Source organism: Rhinopithecus bieti, unplaced genomic scaffold (assembly GCF_001698545.2).
Source record: "Rhinopithecus bieti isolate Rb0 unplaced genomic scaffold, ASM169854v2 scaffold_17861, whole genome shotgun sequence".
NCBI lineage: Eukaryota > Metazoa > Chordata > Mammalia > Primates > Cercopithecidae > Rhinopithecus > Rhinopithecus bieti.
This window is the reverse complement of record NW_016809830.1, coordinates 3720719-3743556: the sequence shown is the minus strand read 5'-3', so window position 1 is coordinate 3743556 and position 22838 is coordinate 3720719. Positions and strand designations below refer to the sequence as shown.

Genomic DNA, 22838 nt, shown 5'->3' with positions numbered 1-22838 from the left:
TGTTTCCTCCTCCTAGGACACAGCCTCCTCTTTTCACAGGCTAGCTGCAAGGACTACTTCCTTGTCTTGGCTCAGGCACCACTTCCCACAGGAAGCCTTCTTAGATCTTTAAGTGCCTTGCTATGTGCTCCCATAGTATTTATCACATGGTTACTAATGCCTCTTTATACTTCACTTGTATTTCTCTCTCTCAGCGGGTTAGGGATTACGTCAGTTTCATTCATGAGTATCTCCAGAACTTAGAATGGTACCTTGATCATAGTAGGCACGCAATTACTATTGAATGATTAACACATTAACAACTTACTAGGCCAGATCCTTTGTCCTAGACTAGCAGTTCTTAACTATAATGAACCATTGTCAAAAAAAAAAAAAAAAAAAAATCTGCAGACTTCCCCACATAATAGCAGGTTATACTTTTAAAATCAATTGATTAAGAAAATGCCTAATGACCAAAAGTTATATTGAATTCAGTATAACATTGAAATAAATTTATATTTTATCAGAGGTAACAGTACCCACATATATTCAAAGGCTTGGTACACAAGTGGAATTTTCAGGCCTTTGCAGTCTCTCTGAGGCGTCCCTCCCCCATGGTGCAGCCTGCAGGGAATGAGGTTCTGAGGTGGGAGAGAGCCTTAAAAGGGCCAGGGCCTCAGCTTTTCCTAATTCACAATTTTACCTAGTGATGGACCTGTATTTGAGGAGGAATGAAAACCAAGAATGACACTGAAAAGGGGAATAAGAACGTCATTAGTATCTGGAAAGTAAATTGGTTTTCCCGGAACACATAGGTTTTATTCTAGTGGCTAGCCAGTGTTAAAAACTAAAGCTGATGCAGGAAATTAGTCATCTTCGTGTACCCCAATTCCTGGGAGTGGAGGGATGCCCAGGAACCTGGTGGGAATAGGGGCTGTAGGCTGTATTCTTACAGAGTATGGGGTTCTCACGACTGGTGCTCAGACCTGTGGATCTTTTTCATTTCTTTTCACTTTGGGCTCTTACCCCCACCAACAAACCCACATTGCAAGGCAGCTCAGAATGGAAGCTGTGCCAGCTGGTGTGGCCCTTTTGAAGGAGAGCTCACAAGAGGCACCCATGAACCCTCGTCCAACCTTTCCACCAGATCTCCTGTCCCGCTGTGATCATCGCTCATGTGGACTTCACTAAAGCCTCTTCACTTCCACTCTTACCCTTCTCCACCCTCCTCTTCTCACTGATCCTTTCAGAATACAAAGAACACCCTTCAATAGCTCTTGGGATAAAGACAGATCCCCACCTTTGTCCCCAAGTTCCCACAGCACAGCACCTTGCCTACCCTACTACATGGTCTCATTGTGGGCCTTCTCCCACCCCTGCATCTGCTCCAACCACTCAGATTCATCTTTCGTTCCCCATTTCAGGCCTTCACAGATGCTGTCCCCTCGACCAGATAGATCTCCAGCCCTGTCCCTTTGCCTAGACAATTCCTATCCCTCATCCAGAGCTCAGGCACAACCACACTTCTTGGAGGAATCTTTTCATGACTCCACTACTAGCTCAGGCCCCCTCATTGTATCCACCTAGCACCCCAGGCACCTATACTGCAGCACCCCGAGCTGATTCGGCTCCCTACCAGGATCAAGTTAAAGCTCCCCTAATTCCCACTCAGTCTGGCCTCTGGACTGTCGAGTGTCAAAGCCCTCTGCCTCCAAGTGGAGATCACTTGTTGGTGCTTACAGCTTCACCATGACCTTTAACATCAAGCCAGCCGGGCTTTTGAGCAGAAATTTTAGTCCTTTGATGTCTTGCTGCACTTGTCCTCAGCTTTGGGAAGAGACACAAAGTCTTCCTGTGTCTGTTGCTAGGTTCAGAGGCTGTGGAACTCTGCTTCTGGTCATACTTCCAAGCAATGAAAGAACAGTAAGATAAAACCCCAAATGCAAAAGCCCGCCCTCGCTACCTCCCAACCACTAACCCACTCCTCAAAGGAACTACCAGCAATTATACTGTTTGTATCCCTCAAGGAAAAAAAAGAAAAAGTATCCTATTCCCACCAAATAAGTGCATGTACAAATAAACACATGCACATAAGTATGTATTCAATTTTCTTTTCTTTCTTTCTTTTTTTTTGACAGAGTCTTGCTCTGTTGCCCAGGCTGGAGTGCAATGGTGTGATCTCACCTCACTGCAGCCTCCACCTCCTGGGCTCAAGTGATTCTCCTGCCTCAGCCTCCTGAGTAGCTGGGATTACAGGCACGAGCCACCATGCCCAGCTAATTTTTGTACTTTTAGTAGAGACAGGGTTTCACCACGTTGGCCAGGCTAGTCTCGAATTCCTGAACTTGTGATTCACCCGCCTTGGCCTCCCACAGTGCTGGGATTACAGGTGTGAGCCACCAGGCCCAGCCTAATCTTTTATTTATATCCAATGTATTCTGATATATTTTTGACTTGGAAGTCATGGGGTTAATCATCATCCTTAACCCCAGTTCCTGATCTTGTCTTTTTCTTTTTCTGTTTAAATATCGGCACAGTATTACATTGGATGGCTGTATTATTTACTAAACCAGTCTACCATATAAATATTTAGTTTGCTTCAGTTTTCTCTTACAAACAATGCAGTAATGAATGTTCTTATGTACATGTCTTAGTGTACCTTTGCGAATATATCTATAAATTCTCAGTAACGGGATTGCTGGGTCAAGAGGAATGCACATTTCCAGTTTTGATAGGTATTGTAAAGTAGACCACTTACTACTTCTGGTAATGTTGATAGTGTTGAAGAGTGGCAGATCGCCCACAGCAGGGCCAATAGCAAATATTAACAAGCCTCTAAGTTTCACTTATCTGTTAACTGAGAATTGATATCTCATCTACATTTACAAATTAGGAGTGAAGTTAACTATGTTTTCATGTGTTTATTTTTCTGTAAACTTCACATTCACATCATTTCCAGATTTCCATCTATTCAATGTGATTGCATTCTCTATTGCTAATTTTTCCTTGGATATTTTGGTTTTTGTCTTTTGACTTTATTTATTTGAATCATCTAATGTTCAGAATTTTTTTTTTTTTTATTTTAGACGGAGTCTCACTCTGTTGTCCAGGGGCTGGAGTGTAGTGGTGCGATCTCGGCTCACTGCAACCTCCGCCTCCCAGTTTCAAGTGATTCTCCTGCCTCAGCCTCCCGGGTAGCTGGGATTACAGGTGCCCGCCACCACACCCAGCTAATTTTTTGTATTTTGTTAGTAGAAACAGGGTTTCACCATGTTGGCCATGCAGGTCTCAAACTCCTGACCTCGTGTTTTGCCAACTTGGCCTCCCAAAGTACTGGGATTACAGGTGTGAGCCACCGCGCCCAGCCCAGAAATTCTTTATTTTAGGCTTTGCATGCTTAAGAATGCATTCCCTGGCCCAAAATTATATCCATTTTAAAATCAATTTTAAAGTTCTACACAATTGCCACAGGCTGTCTTGAAGATTAAGCTGAATTTCTACAGCCCCTAACCCCCATTGAGACATCATAGCTTCAACAAAATGCTGACAGTTGATCTTGAGGTTAATTCAATTGACTTTTCCCCCTGGTTCCAAATTATTGCCTGGGTTATTGATTTTTCTTTTTAACATCTTTATACAATCTGGATTGAAGAAGATATCCCATCAATTCAGACATCCAGTTCTAATTAAAATCTTGCTCTTAAAACATGAGAATCTATTTGAATGCTTTTTCTAAAGCTTTCAGAGAAACTGATTTCCTTGATTGTCTTTGGCCTTCTGTGTGCAGCACCATCAGCTGACTGATTCCTAAGAGTAGCTGGGATTTTTCTGATGGCTTATGAACTAGCTTATACTTTATGTGTGTGTGATGCAGGGGAGAGATGGGCAAAATGGGGGTGAGTTGCACAGGTGACTATTAAAGGGAACTGCAGCAGTGTAAGCCTGAAGAAATTCAGTATTTCTAAAACTCCCAACATCATGGGACTTCTCTCCCTGATTTTTAAGTAGGAGTACTTGGAGTTTTGCTGTTTATAACCCTCTCACATAAATTAGCCCATTGCTGTTTTACATAGCAATATTTAGGGATATCAGGTAATTTTGTTGGCAACTTTTTATGCAGACTAATGGAGGCTCAAGAGATGAAGGGCTCAGTCCAAGGTTGTACAGTTAGGTAGAGCTGAGCTGGGCTGCAAATCTCTGTCTTTTAACTCAATCTACTGTTCCTTCCCCAGATCTCACTGTCCTACCTGGTTGACATTGCTTTTCATGTAATAAAAGAGCTAAGATCGAATGCAATACTTTTTTTTTGAGACAGCATCTGGTTCTGTTGCCCAGGCTGGAGCGCAGTGGTGCAATCTCGGCTCACTGCAACCTCTGCCTCCCAGCCTCGAGCAATTCTCCTGCCTCAACTTCCAAGTAGCTGGGACAACAGGTGCATGGCACCATGACTGGCTAATTTTTGTATTTTTTGTAGAGACAGGATCTCATTATGCCACCCAGGCTGTTCTAGAACTCCTGAGCTCAAGTGATCTGTTTGCCTCAGCCTCCCAAAGTGCTAGGATTATAGGCATGAACCACTGCACCCAGCCAAATGCAGTACTTTTATCAAAATAATCAACTGTTCAAAGAATGTTGTAATTATAAGGAAGCTGACCTTTAAACTCAAAAATGAGCTGAGCTAGGTCAGTGTATTAGCACAGCATCTTGCACACTCCTGGGATACACTGGGGACAAAGTTCCAAATAAAATGCAGGATATCTAGTCAAATTTGCATTTCAAATAAACAATGAATAATTTTTAGCATAAGTTTACCTCAAGTATTGCAAATATTGCATGGTACATACTTATACTAAAAAATGTATTTTATTTTATATACTTTTTGAGCCAGGGTCTCACTCTGTCACCCAGGCTGGAGTGCAGTTACATGATCACAGCTCACTGCAGGGACCTTCCAGGCTCAAGTGATCCTCCCACCACAGCCACTTGAATAGCTGGGACCACAGGTGTGTGCCACTTCACCGGGCTAATTTTTTTTTTTTTTTTTAATTTTTTGTAGCGACGAGGCTGTGCTATGTTGCCCAGACTGGTCTCAATCTCCTGGACTGAAGAGATCCTGCTGCCTCAGCCTCCTAATGTGCTAGGATTACAGGTGTGAGCCACCACACCCAGCCAAAAAGTTCTTTGTCATTGATTTGAAATTAATATTTAACTGGTATCCAGTATTTTCATTTGCTGTTAGGGTGTTAAAAAGTAATTGTGGTTTTTGCCATTACTTTCAAAGGCAATTTGGAAATCCTCACTGTAGGATATAATAAATTCCTCTTCAAAGGTTTTAGCCTGTAAATTATTAAGTACAATGAGTTCTGAGATCCTCTCCAAAGAACCAATGTATCAGTATGTTCAGCTCCCCTGTTCTTTGTTCTTCATTTTAAAATTTAACTTCCTTGTTCTCTTCGTCTCCTTGCCCCTAGTTTCAGTAAACAACACCCTCCTAGCCCCCATCACCCGCTCTGTCCTGAGTCACCCCTGGTCATCTGCTCTGACCTGAGTCATCCTGAGTCACCTATTCTATAACTGTCCTTCCCGCCAAACTACTCACCCCACCACTCTGGCTCATACCCCTGCTCTCTTTAAAATAGCCAATCGGAATTAGCTTAGACTGTGCAGTCCAACCCTAGTCAACAGGGGAATGATATAGCCATAGGGGCTACTTGGGTCAGGGATAAGAACTCCTTCCCCTCCCTTGTTCAGGTGTGTTCTCACCATTGCTCCATCTGCGAGGCACGCCCTTCTATAGAAGTAAAATTGCCTTGCTGAGAAAATTGAATTTTATGCTCGAGTGTTATTTTTTTTGCAGCATTGAAAATTTGTTTCTAACATAACTGAGGAGAGACAGTTTGTCAGTGAATATAACAAGATTTGTGACACTGTTGGTCTGAGGAGGTATTAGCTGAGTTGCGGCAGTAACTTCCCAATACAGAAATGAGGAAGATCACTTAAGATCTCACAGGCAATGAGTACTTTTGCCTGTTTTTCTTGGTACCCAGTAAAAAAAGTTAATAATGCAATATGTATTAAAATCTTTTTAAAGTAACCAAAGATGTGCACAATTATTTATCTATAAAGATGGTCTTTGTATCATCGTTCATATTCTGAAAAAATAGGAAGTACTCAGTTTACTTCAAAAGAGTGTTTGGTGAATAATAAATTCAGTCATTGGAACACAGTGAAATAAAGTGGAATCCAAAGTTATTTTTAAGAGTGTTGATAGATATAAATATTCCTTGACATAACAGTATGTTGAGGATAGAATACTGAATGGAAAATGCAGGTTGCTAAAATTATCATATTTTACAAAACAATTACATTTTGTTTAGTAAAGCACACTGCCTACCCTCCACTCACGCTTTAACATCTCTGAAATTAGGATACCTTTAGGATTTAATGGCATCTTCAATTGCTGTGTACAGACAGCAGACATGATTTAACTGTCATCTGTGTGCATGTGAACCCTTGGTAATTGCTGGTCATGGTATTACCTAAATTGAACTATCTGCATTTTGGTACAACACATTTGACTTTACCATTTAAAAGGCCTTCAAAAGCAAGAGAAAGAGACAAAGGTGCCCAAATAGAAAGAGAGGAAGTCAAACTGTCTTGCTTGCAGATGACCTGATCCTACATCTAGAAAACCCCATCATCTCAGCCCAAAAGCTTCTTAAGCTGATAAACAACTTCAGCAAAGTCTCAGGATACAAAATCAATGGCAAAAGTCACAAGCATCCCTATACATCAACAACAGACAAGCAGAGAACCAAATCATGAATGAACTCCCATTCACAGTTGCTACAAAGAGAATAAAATACCTAGGAATACAGCTTACAAGGGATGTGAAGGAACTCTTCAAGGAGGACTACAAACCACTGCTCAACATCACTGATAATCAGAGAAATGCAAATCAAAACCACAATAAGATACCATCTCAAGCCAATCAGAATGGCCATTATTAAATAGTCAAGAAGCAGCAGATACTGGCGAGGCTATGGAGATATAGGAATGCTTTTACACCGTTGGTGGGAATGTAAACTAGTTCAACCATTGTGGAAGACAGTGTGGCGATTCCTCAAAGACCTAGAACCAGAAATACCATTTGACCCAGTAATCCCATTACTGGGTATATATCCAAAGGACTATAAATCATTCAATCATAAAGATACGTGTGCATGTATGTTTACTGCAGTACTATTCACAATAGCAAAGACATGGAATCAACCCAAATGCCCATCAATAACAGACTGGATAAAGAAAATGTGGTACATATACACCATGAAATACTACGCAGCTATAAAAAGAAATGAGTTCATGTCCTTTGCCAGGGACATGGATGGAGCTGGAAGCCATCATCCTCAGCAAACTAATGCAGGAACAGAAAACCAAACACTGCACATTCTCACTTGTAAGTGGGAGCCAAAAAATGAGAACACACGGACACATAGAGGGAAACAACATACACTGGGACCTGTCAGTGGTGGGGAGCGGGTAGGGGTGTGGGAGGGTGATCATCAGGAAAAATAGCTAACACATGCTGGACTTAATACTTAGGTGATGGCTTGATGGGTGCAGCAAACCACCATGCCACACATTTTCCTGTGTAATAAACCTGAACATCTTGTGCATGTACCCCGGAACTTAAAATCAAATTTAAAAAATAAAAAAATAAAAGGTCTTCAAAAAATCACACTATGATTCAGTATCAAAATGAAAGTTATTTCATATGCAGAAAGGCATGAAAGCAAAGTGGAAGGAACTAGATTTGATTTTGGTGATACAAATTTTCTTTTTGTCTTGGAGAAATGATCAAGGAAATCAGAAAAGACACAAACAAATCAAAAACCATTTTATGCTCATGGATAAGAAGAATCAATATCATGAAAATGGCCATACTGTCTGATATGGTTTGACTGTGTCCCCACCCAAAACTCAACTTGAATTGTATCTCCCAGAATTCCCACATGTGGTGGGAGGGACCCAGGGGGAAGTAATTGAATCAGTCCCCAGAGCTGGGTTACCTCTCCACCCTAGCTTTGTCCCCAGCCTTCCGTGTCCCTCCTTAACTGACCCAGGAACAAATTTGTTGCCTTATTGGCCTGTTATAGGAATTTTTTTTTTTTTTTTTTTTTTTTTCACATTTCTCAGTAACAAAACAGCACCCTTCATCCACTTGTGAGTGTCTTCCTTCTTGGGTTCTATAAATCACCCAGTTCCTGCTTTGCAAGAAAATATAAAACTGAGGCTGCCAAGTCTGCTGTGCTGACTTCTGATCTAGTCCAGTCCTGCTAAAGCAAAGGGCATGGAGAGATCAAGAAGGCCCCATAGGTGCCTGGGACTCTCCACTGTCCCTCTCAATGGCCAAAGCACCTCTGAGTGACAGGAGGAGGAATGGTGGTGAGCGAAAGGGCACAAATGGGCAGATTGGTGCCACCGCTTAATTAGCATTTTTTTCTGTTATCTGGAACTTGCCCTGGTCACTTGGGAGACTTGAGCAGAAGAGAATCCTTATAGTGGCATTTCACAAAATGACTTTGCTTTTTCTGAATGAGGTCTCTGGTGATGAAGGGAAAGGGATACAGTCAGAATTCCTTTTTTAAAAAAAATTACATTTCAGAGACAGGGTCTCACTCTGTCACCGAGGCTGGAGTGCAATGGCATGATCATAACTCATTACAGCCTCAGACTCCTGGGCTCAAGCAATCCACCTGCCTCAGTCTCCAGAGTAGCTGGGACTACAGGCACTCACCACCATGCCAGCCCAGAATTCCTTTTACTTTTAATTTTGTAGAGACAAGGTTTTACTATATTGCCCAGGCTGGTCTTAAACTCCTGGGCTCAAGTGATCCTCCATTCTCAGCTTTCCAAAGTGCTGGGATTATAGCCATGAACCACCCTACCCAGCCCAGAATTCCTTTAAAGTCATGAAGGATTAAAGGAAGAACTAGGATTGGCCCCTCTTTTCTAAGAATCTGTGGGCTTTGACTCAACCTTCAGCCTGGGTGTTGGGTCTCCGTGCATGAAGGACTCCGAATTCACAAGGCAGCCCTCCCTTGCTTTCTCCTCCAGCTGCATTTTCTGGATGCCCTCTGGGCTGGCCCCAAATCTCTGGCCCAAGGGGAATCTGGATACCCTCTGGACTGGTCCAAAATCTCTGACCCAGCAAAGTGAGAAAGGGGATTTTTAGCAACTAGAGTCCACAGTTCCAGCTGCAGAGATTTTTTAAGGCATAAGCCTGTGGTTCACTTACAATCCAATTAAGTATCTCTCCCAGTTCTTCCTGTGTAATATCTGCCTGATGATAATAATAGTAATAATAGCATTTATTGAGTTCTTACTATGTGCCAGGGACATGTATTTCATGTATATGTCTCATTGAATACTTACCATAGTCATGGAAGGTAAGTATTATTACCTGAACTTTACAAATTAGGAAATTTAGGCTCAAGTTCACCCATTAAGGAAGAGGCAGAAACAGGATTCAAACTCCAGGTTCTATGGCTACAAACCTCCTTTTCTTACCCACTAGTCACAGTACATTTCTCTGAACAAAGACCCCTGACTACCATCTATCCTTATCTTTCCAATCCTTCTACTTTTATTTTATTCCTATTCCTAGGGCTGGCCCCCTCTGTCCCCTTCCAACCTATATACCACGTAGAGCATCAAAGAGCTGCTGCATGGTTCCCCCCTCGTCTCCTGTGTGACTCCCACCATCCTGTATCCTTTTGTCTTCCATAACTCCCTGGGTCTCCCATAACTCCCTGTGTCTCCCATGATCTTCTGTGCCTCCCACATCCCCTGTGCCTCTCACTATTCCCTGGCCTACAGTAGGGCATTCTGCTGGTCTGACTCCTATAATCGCCTTTGCTTCCCACAATCCCCTGTGCCACTCATGGTTCTCTGTGCCTCCCACAATCTCCTATGTGCACAGTTAGCAGGTAGTGTCCCCTAAGTACCCCCTTGGGTCCACTGGTTCTCCATGGCTGACTGAATTAGCCCCTCTCCTTAGCCTGGCCGCCAAGGGACAGTGGGACCTGCGCTAATGAACTCTTGGGTAGGACCTAAGCTTAAAACCAGGTTCTAGGACTGCCTTCAGTAGAGGCATGGCTGAGGTGCTGTCTCAGTCCCTGCTCTGTCCCCGAGTCCCATCTCGGGCATTCACTGACTTGTTTGTTTGTGTATTTGTCAAACACGCCATGAGTGAATGATTCTGAAGTCTTATCTCCTCAATCCCATGCTGAGCTCCTTCGGGCCTTACCCCTTGTCTGATGTGAGCAGTCAGTAGCATCTATGTCTTGTGCTCAGCGTAAACACTGCCAGACTGGAATTGTGTCTTACTCACACTAATCCCCTGGCCTGACATTTGGACCTTAGGAGGTGATGCAGAAATTGAAGTGGGGTAAGAGTAAAAGAGGGACAAAGGGGACAGCATGCTACTCTTTCAGGAGTCAGACTATTGATCAAAGAACTAGTTTGGCATCTGGCTCAGTAAATTCCAGAGGAATCGATGACTGTATGATGGAAGACAAACCGCATACCAATTCTATTCTCTGCCTGAGTCTATAACAAAAGTGAAACAGAAAGCAGTTGCTCCAAGGACAGAAAGCTAGTTAATTAAGTTAATGTTGAAACAATTCTTTATAATAAACACTTTTAATTCAGGATAAATCTTAGTTTAGTCTATCAGTGGTTAAATGTGCAGGTAGAGGACATTGAAGAAGAAATGGCAAGCGTACAGAAAGTTTTGTTGGAAGGACAGATCTGGGGGGTACCCAGGTTGGAGGGGAGTGCAGTAAATGCCCCCCTGTACAAGACAGTGGGGGGAAGGCAATGGGGTGGGGGACAAGGGGAAGAAAGTGACCTGTACCAAATGATAAGGGAGTGGTTCTTGAGAAAACTCTCCATCGAAGTGGGGACTATGAGAATCACACTCAGAGGGACAGGCACACAAGCCCCGATGCATCAGAGAAACAACCCAACACCTGAACTTCCCAGCCTAACACTGGACTTACAGGAAGACAGAGGGAACATTATTACAGTGACTCAGTGGCTCAGAATTTGCTGCCAAGTCCCATTTCAAAAACCCTAAGCAAGGAGCTATGTTGCTTTGTGAACTATTTCACAGAGCTGACCTTAGCTTGCAAGAAAATTGTAGCAGAGACCACCAACTTGGGGTGTGTTTGAGATTGTCCAGAGTATGTGGTTCCTTTAACACTTAAACATCCTAGGTGACTTTGAGATTACCCTGAAAAACCTCATGAGGCTCCTGGGGATCTGGGGAGAGGGGAGGGAGAATTATGTGATACTAGCCCAAGTCCTGGTAGAGAGCTACGTAGGATAGAGCATGAACAAATGAATGAATGCATCCACTAAGTCCTTTCTTCGAGTGGCTTTTCACAAAATGACTTTGCTTTTCCCAAATGAGGTCTCTGATGATCAGGGAAGAGGGGTGCAGTCAGAATTCCTTTATTTTTTAAAAAAATTGTATTTTAGAGACAGGATCTCTCACTCTGTCACTCAGGCTGGAGTGCAATGGCATGACCATAACTCACTACAGCCTCAGACTCCTGGGCTCAAGCAATCTTCCTTCCTCAGTCTTCAGAGTAGCTGTGACTACAGGCACTCACCACCATGCGCAGCCCAGAATTCCTTTTACTTTTAATTTTGTAGAGATGAGGTCTCACTATGTTACCTAGGCTGGTCTTAAACTCCTGGGCTCAAGTGATCCTCCTGTCTCTGCCTCAGCCTCCCAAAGTGCTGGATTACAGGCGTGAACCACCCTACCCAGACCAGAATTCCTTTAAAGTCATGAAGGGTTAGAAGAAGAACTAAGATTGGCCCCTGTCTTCCGAGGATCTGTGGGCTGTGGCTCAATCTTTGGCCTGGGCATTGGGTCTTGTTGTGTGAAGGACTCTGTATTTACAAGGTAGCTCTCACTTCTCCTTCTCAGGACAGGAGGCCCAGAATCTTGCTGCTACAGAGGTCTGTTCTCAGGGGTCCTGCACAAGCTCTGGCAGAGATCTGCTCTCTCCTTCTGTGTTCTTATGCTCACTTTGAGCAAAAATGCTCAAGGTGATAAGTTGGTGATTTGTAGAGCACAAGGATAGAACAGCTGGGGGAAGAACATGGACAAGTTGAAAGAGGAGAGGCTCTTAAGTTTGGCAATGGAGCCCAGAGTTTTGAACTCCTCTTGGAAGAGTGAGGTCCTGGGCACTGGAACCTAGCTTCCTTAGCATGTGTGTGGCAGGGAGAGCTGCAGCGGGCAGTGAGTTGCCTTTAGAAAAGTGTCCTTCCTGGCTTGACACACGGTACCAGCTGTGCCTTGACCTGTTTGTTTGTTTGTTTATTTGTTTATTTGAGACGGAGTCTCTCTCTGTTACCCAGGCTGGAGTGCAGTGGCGTGATCTCGGCTCGCTGAAAGCTCCACCTCCCTGGTTCATGCCATTCTCCTGCCTCAGCCTCCCGAGTAGCTGGGACTACAGGTGCCCGCCACCACGCCCAGCTAATTTTTGTATTTTTAGTAGAGACAGTGTTTCACCATGTTAGCCAGGATGGTCTCAATCTCCTGACCTAGTAATCCACCCGCCTCGGCCTCCCAAAGTGCTGGGATTACAGGCATGAACCACTGTGCCCAGTTGACCTATTTATTTATTTTAAAATTGAAATAAGAATGATCAAAGATGTTTTCAGGATTTAATAATAATAACACTTAGTGGTGTTTACCCTGGGCTGAACACTATTCTAAGTTTATGTATACTAATTCATATAATCCTCATAGTGACCTTAGGAAGCAGGCACTACTATTAATACAAATTTATAAATGGAGGCACAGATAGTTAAGTACCTTGTTCAAGTTTCTACAACTAGTGAGTGGGAGAGCTGAGGTCTGAACCTAGACAATCTAGCCCCAAGGTCGATGCTGTTAACAACTAGCCAGTTGTTTGTCAAATACAAAGGGGGGCAGAGAGTAAGAGGCATTCAAGTTATATTTCATTCATTTTCAAACAAATAATTTTCCCCACATTTTAACACCTCTATAATCTGCATACAGGTTTTTGCTATGTTAGCCAGGCTGGTCTCGAAATCCTGACCACAAATGATCTGCCCGCCTCTGCCTCCCAAAGTGCTGCGATTACAGGCGTGAGCCACTGCACCTGGCTGGTTTACTTTTTTTTTGTTTTTTTTTTTTTTTTTTTTTTTTTTTTTTTTTTTTTGAGGCGGAGTCTCGCTCTGTCGCCCAGGCTGGAGTGCAGTGACGCAATCTCGGCTCACTGCAAGCTCCGCCTCCCGGTTTCACGCCATTCTCCTGCCTCAGCCTCCTGAGTAGCTGGGACTACAGGCGCCTGCCACCACGCCCGGCTAATTTTTTGTATTTTAATAGAGACAGGGTTTCACCGTGGTCTCGATCTCCTGACCTTGTGATTCGCCCGCCTCGGCCTCCCAAAGTGCTGGGATTACAGGCGTGAGCCACCGCGCCCGGCCGGCTAGTTTACTTTTTAACCTCCTCTCCTTTTTTCTCATACCTTCCCTCCATGGGTCCTTGTTTATTCACACTATCTGGAGTCTCTTCCCAAACCTCGCTATCTGCTTCTCTGCTTTTCTTTATTTTGTGGATTGATTGTCTGCTATTAAAGAGAATTGGGGCATTCTCCGTCTCAAAAAAAAAAAAAAAAAAAAAAAATTAGCCAGGCACGGTGGTGGGCACCTGTAATCCCAGCTACTTGGGAGGTTGAGGCAGGAGAATCACTTGAACCCAGAGGCAGAGGTTGCAGTGAGCTAAGATCACACCACCGCACTCCAGCCTGGGTGACAGAGTGAGACTCCATCTCAAGGGAAAAAAACAAAGAAAAAGGAAATAAGCTAAATAGTAGGTGCTATTAGAGAATTACTGTAAACTCAGCTCTGATAATGATACTCAGGTTAAGTAGAATACTCCTAAATTCTTTGGGAATGTGTGCTGAAGTGTTTAGGGAAGAAATATCACCATGTGCACAGTTTATTTTCAGCTGCCTTCTAAGAGTGGGCGCCGCTCATTCACGTGATGGCTCTCACCCATGATCACTGCCATCAAGCCCCTGCCCCCTCTGCACCACCAGTGTTCTGGACCTGTTTCCAGCCATAAGAAGAGGAACTTTCGTGGGAGAAGGTGATGCATGTGTGAATGCAGAGATGAAACCAGGACTCGCTGTCAACATTCCATTTTCACTTGGGTCCTGACTTGTGACATTGAGTTGAAAGTGATTTGGATTCTCTTAATAACAAATCTTAGGCTGCAGCTTCCTTCCAGCCCCACTGAGCTTGGCCTGGTCCCTGCACATGGCAGATTAACCTCCTTTGTTCTCTTTACTGGTAGCGTAAATAACCAGTTAGTCCGTACAGCCCATGCCCTTTGTCATTTCTCTATATCCAACTTTGTTTTTTTCTATTTACTTTTTTCTTATTTTTAGAGGCAGTGCCTCACTGTGTTGTCCAGGCTGCACTCAAATTCCTGGGCTCAAGGGACTCTCTTGCCTCAGTCTACTGAGCTATTCACGATTAAAGATGAATTCATCTCCTCTTTCACTTGAGGTTTCAGAGCAAATGATGAGCAAGTATTCTCAGCTTTACTACACAGAGAGCAAACTAAAGCCTCAGAAATATGAAGTTATTTTGTCCAAAGGCAAAATCCAAATGGCAAAGAGTCTTGAATGAGACCCAGGATCCCCAGTCCCCAAACTTCAGCATTCCTCATGGCAAAAGTTTGACATTCTTCATTGGAAATTATCAATTTCTTTTTTTCCATTTAACAAAGTCTGCAGCCCATGGCAGGAAGATGAGAAAATCATGGAGCGAATCACCCACAATGATTGGAGCCTGCTTCCAGCTGCAGCTACTGGAAAGTTACCTGATTTTGGTTTTCACTGTTGGTGAAGCCCAATTTTGCAGCCTGTATCTGAATATACACATTAGGGATCTAGACTTTCTAAGTTAAACTTCAACCTTCCAAGACTCACATCTACCTTATTTTTTAAAAGGCACTCACCTTTATTTCTTCAAAATAAAAGTCACTTTTTTTTCTTTCCAGGACAGAGTCTTATTCTAGTGCCCAAGCTGCAGTGCAGTGGCATGATCTCGGCCTACTGCAACCTCCACCTCCCAGGCTCAAGCAATCCTCCTGCCTCAGCCTCCCAAATAGCTGGGACTACAGGTACATGCCACCATGTCCAGCTAATTTTGTAGTTTTGTAGAGACAGGATCTCGCTATGTTGCTCAGGCTGCTCTCAAACTCCTGAGCTCAATCAATCCGCCCACCTCAGCCTACCAAAGTGCTAGGATTAGAGGTGTGAGCCACAGTGCCTGGCCAAAAAATCACTTTTAAAGGCAGCTGAGGTAGAGTTGTGTGATTTGCCAGAAGTTTGATAAACATTCATCCTGTCTCTGAAATTCAGAATCCTTGCAAGTACCGTGGCTGGGAATGTAAAGAAAATCATCTGAAAGCTGAACATCTGTCTTCATCCTGGTTTTCTAAATGAAGGGAAAACCATCTCAGCAAAAATGCTGATGAAAGGGACCCGGACAATGTGGGATGAGGCCTGGGGGTGGGAGGGATTTGTCCTGCCCTTTCAAAGAACGTCTTTGAAAGAATGTCTTTGAAAGAATGTCTTTCTTTCAAAGGGCAGGACAACGGGGAGCCCTGAGGAATCTGTTTCACTTTAAAGGAGAAAAAACAACAGTTTTTTCTTTTAAAAAAGGCACTCATCTTTATTTCTTAAAAAATGAAAAGTCACTTATTTTTTCTTTCCCAGAGTCTTATTCTAGGGTCCAGGCTGAAAAAAAGTACTGTGCACTTTTCAGAATTTCTTTTCAGAATCAGGATGGCTGAAATCAGGTGAAGCAACTTAAAAACTGCACAGCAAGTTTGCAAAGGCAGTGCCAACACTGCAGTGCCGGAAATGTGACCAGAAAAAAAAATCCCATTGACACCATATTTATCTACTAACGCTGGGGAACACAGGACTTTGGCGATTTCCAGAGGGCCCTCGGGATGTTTTTCTCGCCTTGGGGTGCCCTGTTTGGGCTTTTCCCGTAGGAACTGGAGGCCCATCCCTCAGCCCTGTTGGAGGGCCCTGACTTCTGTAGGGCCAAGTGTGCAGGATCTCTCAGGTGGTCATAGGCAACCTGAAGGAACTTAGTCCCCCCAGGAACCTAGGGAGCATGACAGGAACAAACAGTTGGTACCCACTCCCTGGACTCATTTCTTGAGTTCAGCTCTTCAGCAAGAAAAAAAAAAAGGCCGTTAGTATATTTTGTTTTTCATTTTTACCTGAAAAGAAATATGACAACTAACAGGCAGTATGACACTAGCAGGATGACAATACCTGCTAGTGAAATTAAGGCCACCCAGCTCCTCAGATCATCATCAACTGGAATGACCAGACCTCACTTCAGGTTGCATTTGTGTTTACTAGAGAAAGCAACGAGGAGTTTCCTTTTAAAGAATAAGAAAGCAAAATAGCAATGTGGTGAAACCTCATCTCTACAAAAAAGTACAAAAATTAGCCAGGTGTGGGCACCTGTAGTCCCAGCTACTGGGGAGGCTGAGGCAGGGGGATCACTTGAGTCCAGAAGGTCGAGGCTGCAGTGAGCTATGATCATGTCACTGCACTCCAGCCTGGGTGACAGTGAGACCTTTCCTTAGAAAAAAAAAGAAGAAGAAGAAGAAAGAAAGGGAAGGAAGGAAGGAGAGAGAGAGAAAGAGAGAGATTGAGAAGGAAAGAAAAAGAAAGAAAGAAAGAAAGAAAGAAAGAAAGAAAGAAAGAAAGAAAAGAAAAGAAAAGAAAAGAAAAGAAAAGAAAAGAAAAGAAAAGAAAGAAAAACAAAATAACAAAACGACCCTGAGAAGGAAAAGAAATAATCAGAGACATAAAAAATAATCGCTGGCGGCTGGACATGGTGGCTCATGCCTGTAATCCCAGCACTTTGGGAGGCCAAGGCGGGAAGATCAACTGAGGTCAGGAATTTGGGACCAGCCTGGCCAACATGGCGAAACCCCGTCTTTACTAAAAATACAAAAATTAGCAGGGCGTGTTGGGCACCTGAAGTCCCAGCACTCAGGAGGCTGAGGCAGGAGAATTGCTTGAACCCAGGAGGCAGAGGTTGCAGTGAGCCGAGCTCGCACCACTGCACTCCAGCTTGGGTGACAGAGTGAGATTCCATGTCAAAAAAATAAATAAATAAAAAATAAAAAGCAATAATAATAGCCGACAACAGAATACAGCTAGGCCGAGCAGCAGCCTCCTCTGCTGTCCGTGCCCTCACATGTTGCCTGCTTCACTGCCTGACTGTGGGCTCTGTTTGTCTTGGTCCCCGTGGCATTACCAGAGCTTAGCAGATAAGGAGGAGCTTCATACATAATTGTTGGCATGAACAAAGGAATGCATGGTAACCATGTCAGAAATGACCAGTTCAAGAGGAGAATGGGATTGGCTTCCAAATATTGGTCAAGAGCTCTACATAGCATGAGCTAAGGATCTTAGTAGGCTCCTGTGACTGGTGACTCTTCTGGCTCTAGAAATCTGGGGAGGTGACCAGGTCATACATGGCAGTCTCCCTGTGAGGAACGTTAAGCTGGTTGGAACTTGGGGTTCTGAGGGGAAGATGTACTCACCAGGTGACCTGCCTGTTCTGCCTCGGTGGCCTCCATGGCTGCCTGCTGGCCGCACGCCCCCACTCAGCAGAGGAATGGACTTTCCAATCTTGCTGAGTCTGTTTGACCAAAGGTGATGCTGACTTAGTGGCCTAAGGTCGTGCCCTCCCTCCCCCACTGAATCGATAAATAATGCGACTTATCAGAAAGAGAAAGAATTGTTTACTTTTAAACCCTGGATCCCATAAAGGGAGAGGGGAGAAGCCTAAAGCCACAGAAGCTGTGGAAGGCGCCATCCTGCCTGTCACAGGAGGGGCCCTGGGCTGAGAACACCGGAGCTGACTGGGGGTAAGTGCGGCTCTCCCCGGGCGCCGGCCAACCCCCTTGAGTGATCAGGCTGTCCTTTGGGGTGGCCGCTGACTGAGAAATGATGGGAGGCTGCTGACGCCAGTGTCGAAGGAGATGCCACCCAGCACCTGAGCAGCAGGAGGTGTTGAACACACCGTCACTTTGTCTTCCATAATTTTTCTGATTCTTCAGAAAGCCTGAGGGAAACTGGAGACTTTCTTTAGAGAGAGTAACAAATGGTTTCCGTTTAAAGAAAAATAACAAAATGGCTTAAGGAGGAAAAGAAATGATCACCCTGCAGAGGGAGAGAGGATGAGGCTGGGGAGGAGCTGAGGGCTCAGGGACGGTGTGGGCTTTTATTTCTGCCCTTGGAGTGGCTGGACATTAAGCCAGTTCTTGTTTTTACAATGGCCTGATTGAACAATAACACCAAACCTTCATACAAAATACCGGCATTAGAGTCATTCCTTTGGCATGCCTCTGTCCAAGTCATATTGTTCCCTCGACAGCACTAAAAATAGCTGGACACCTGTGCAGAAATGAAACAGCTCCTTAGGAATCCCCAAGCCTCAGCAATTCTCTTTAAAAAGAGTCCATGGAGGCCCCAACTTGGCTAAAAATGTACCCAGTGATTCCTTCTTCACCACTGGTTGGTGAGAAACACAGGCGATTATAGGTGCCTGAATAGGGAACTTCCCAGATTTCCCTTCTAGATGGATTTCAATGAGGAAAGAAATACTGCTTTGCTCCCTGTTGACAAGAACATTCTATTTTAAAATTTCCATACACTTTCAAAATGACAACTCAGAAGTATAATACTGACTTCATTTGTCATGCAGACTAACAGCCTAAAAGAATCAAATGAATGCATTTAACACATCTATTTTAAATGGCAGTAAACGTGAATTCAGAGTAAAAAGCATCTCCATTTATCTTTCACTTTTTAAGAAAACATTTTTTTTTGGTACTGATGGGTTAGGTTTGCAGCAAGGTGACGCTTCATAGTCTCCAAAGCACCCAAACCCCAACGGGGTTGGCCCTAGAATGCTCTTAGCCCCTGGGAACAACATATTAAAGCAAAGACAAGCTGCTCGTGCCCAGATCTGACCTGAGAAAGAATAGGGAGTGTTGCGATATTCCTGGTACTTGTGAATCTAAGACGTCATGCTGGGAGCTGTGGGGCATACAGAATGCGTACAGAGTGATGAATTTACTGGAGGGTCTGGCTTTGTAAAGGCTTCCTGCTTAATGAGCTTTTTTTCTCACTTATGAAAAGAAATGCAGGGCATTAAAAGAGTAGCAAACCAAATCTAGCCTGTTTTTCCTACTCACAGGTCCAATGGGAAAGCTGCATTCTGAATTGGCCACAGCAGCTAGAGATGCCTAGAGATTTCATCACGGTTGGGAAGACGGGGGGCAGGAAGATGACAGGGCACAGAAATTTTGTGTGTGTGTTTTCTTTAGAAATGGGATCTCAAACAACTGGGCTCAAGGGATCCTCCTGCCTAAGACTCCTGAGTAGCTGAGACTCCAGGAGAAATTCAGGATTAATAGACAGCCATTCAGGAATGGCTAGCACTCAACCTTTCTCAGGGAGATCTCAGGAAGTAAGGCATAAAGAGAGATGGTGGGAGATTTATGTGGATGGGATCAGAGGCCCGGGGAAGCTAAACAGAATCCCTCAAGGCCTTTTCTACACTGTAGAAAATTGTGCTGGCGTTTGGACAAGTCACCCTGATTAATATCCAACATCTTTGCCTTAAGCATTATTTTTTCAAAGGAAATAATGTGTTAATACATCCCAACTTGTGTATAATGTTTCTATTTGTTATTAGCTCATACTATTTAAGTTCAGTTGTTAAATCTGAAAATACTAGAACATTAAAAATTTGCAAAATGAGAAATAATTATGTGCATTTTTAAAATATTCAGAAGCGGATCCTGGCATTAACCACTTTTAATTTATTTTACTAGCGATATATTATTGGATGACATTTTTTTTTAAAAAAAGAAACCTTCTGCTTGCTTGTTTAAACTGCTTTATAAATTGATAGTTTAACAACTTCTGCAGAAACAAAGAAGTAATAAAACATGATGGCCATTTTAGCAATGTTTAAAATTTGCTCACAAGACAAAATGATTGGCACTCAATATGTGTTTAGTGATAGATGCAATAATACCATAAAATTATTATACTGCATAATAAAGTATTTCACTAACAATTTGCTAAAAAATTAGCCTGAGGCCTGCCACTCAGCACAGCACAACTTTTCATGTTTGTGACAAAATGTCTGTGAGTAGGGTGGGCTCCAACTTTCCCAATTTCAGGAGAGTATTTTGCAAGAAGGAATTTGTATTGAGAGTCCAGAAAGAAAATTGCTTCAAATTTTAAAATCCTCATTTTCTCATTTAAAAGTGCCACATGAATCATAAATTAACAAATGCACACAAAAGGAGAAAATAAAAGAAACCATAATTTCTCTACTGAACGATAACCATGGTTAACATTTGATGTTTTGGCCTCAGGCATGTATGCATTTTTTTTCACAGAAAGGGACTCATACTGTGTATATTGTTTTATAAACTGCTATTTAATTCAATAACATATCTTGAATTTCTTTCCAAGTCTACCAGACTTTTCTACAGAATCAATTTAAATGATCACAGTGTATCATAACTATATTACTCTTCTCCTATAGCTGGACATTTAGGTTGGTTCCAATGTTTACCCTTATAAACAATGCCACTATGAGCAACCTTATAGGTAAATCTTTCTACAAATTTTTGACATTTTCCTGGAGATAGATTTCTGGGCCATAGAAATCGAGGTTGATTTGGGGTGGGGGGAGTTGGTAAGATTTACCTGTAAAGGTTGATTTGGGGGGTGGGGAGCTGGTAAGATTTACCTGTAGTGCATTAACTTCCTCAACTCTTTTCATCTTCCATCTGTTCCTTCCCTCTTCTGTCTTTTGCAGATTATTCAAAGCCAAAAGCCAACAGAGCCCCCATGGAGAAGTGGAGGATGCTCAGATGCTGCTATGGAGCCCTGAGAAGTGAAATGAACCCAAGCCCTTACCTAGGATAGAGCGCTCCAAGCGCGTCCTCCGGGGACCCTTTTAACCAGTGAATTGTTCACCTCTCACTGTTTCTTCCCAACAGAGCTAAGAGACTTCTAGAGCTTCTTGTGATAGTCAGCGATAGCCCTGGTATGACCAGGAGGTGGGGATTTCTGTTCTAGGTCCCTCAGCAAAGATTAAGCAGGACAAGCCTGGCTCCTGTGTTAGGAGACGCTGTAGGAAAAAGGAAGGACAAAATGGGCCACCACACACCTGCGTCCACTGCTGGGCTGCACCCAGAGTCCTGGCAGTTTGTGGCAGTGACTGGGGCCACCTAGAACAGTTCTAGGGTTCGTAGTCATTCTCTCTGAGTCATGGAAGACTGCCCAGGAGGCGAGTCCCACCTAAGAGAGTATGTCTCAATTTAGGCCACTGGCACAGCCTGCTGCCTTGCAAATGACGACATTTCATGAAAGAAAGCCAGGGCCACAGACAGGGACCAAGGAAATCAGTCACTTAGTGGAAGATAACAAATCCACAAAGTGAACAGGGGAAAGAAAAAAAAGAGGCAACTTCAACACTCCAACCCCATGGGAGCAGACCGACTTTCAGTTTTTGCAGGGGAATAATCACAGCTTGAAGAGGGTGATTTCATGATCTACATGAGAATAAGGTGCTTTTTTTTTTTCCTGAGAAATACCGAAGGGTTCATTTTCAGCTGTTAAAGATGGGCCAGTTTTAAGGCTAAAGCAAGGCTCTGGTCAGATGTTAACAACTCAGTTATCCTGGGGAAAAAAATAACTGGCTCCCAACTCTTTCCCTTTTCAGCATTTGCAGGAAAAGAAGGAGTAGATAAATGCTTTATTTCCTGTCATTCTCCATGGTGGCCAGGAGTTCACATAACGATTAGAAACCATTTTAACAGAAAAGCCAAGTAAATCCAGTAGGGATTTATTCGGAGCTCCCTTTTTGCTAGAAAATGAGTATCATGAACTAAAAATGGACTCATTTCCTCTCTCTCCATCTACCTCTCTTTCTTTTCTCCCCTCATCTCCCACCCACTGCTATGGTGGAAAATGACTGTGGTCAAGAAGATTGAACATTTGAGCAAGACCGGATGCCTTTATATCCAATAGATGCACGGAGAGTAGATCACAACACATCTAACTGCTGTATCCCCATATAAAATAATTTTAATTTTCCTAGACTGCAGAATTGATCACATTTACTGATGATTGATTGGGAAGTATGTGAGGAGGTAAGAGTTGGAGGGTATTCATTTACTTGGTCAGATTATTCTCATTTATAATGTGGTCTTCCTGTAAATATTTATTTCCGGAAATCTATCCCCTCTAGAGATTCCTTCTCTCTCAGCCATTTTAGAAAATTTTTGCAAACAGAGTTCCTGTCCATTTTCACAGGACATTTTTGCAGAAGGGGTTTGCTGGGTGGCAGTGGAACACAGGCAGTGGACCCCTTTACTACTACTCTACTATTCCAGAACACAGAAGCCTTTCGTCTGTAAGTCTTCAGCTCTTCCCATTGCTCAAGATGCTTGCACCTGTGATGCTTCTTTTCTCTGCTCAGGTCACCATATGTGGAGCTGACAAGGTTCCCCTATTGTCAGTGACAATGGTGGAATGTGGAGGTGAAGTTGACACCTTCGTGGCTGCAGATTTTCCTTAGCAGAGCTGTGGAGTGTGACAATGGTGTTTGTGTCTAAACTATCAAACGCCATTATCACACTAAATAGCTACTACTAGGCAATCCTTCCCTCG

At 43.4% G+C, this 22838-nt stretch overlaps 1 long non-coding RNA gene across 1 annotated transcript; it reads left to right on the top strand.

Annotated features, from left to right (window-relative positions):
* Nucleotides 1-17920: 17920 nt before the first annotated feature.
* LOC108541047 (uncharacterized) lies at nucleotides 17921-22243 on the top strand. Its single transcript, XR_001888842.1, has 3 exons — nucleotides 17921-18004; nucleotides 20980-21210; nucleotides 22155-22243. It is a non-coding gene; the product is annotated as an uncharacterized LOC108541047 (long non-coding RNA).
* The last annotated feature ends 595 nt before the right edge of the window (nucleotides 22244-22838 follow it).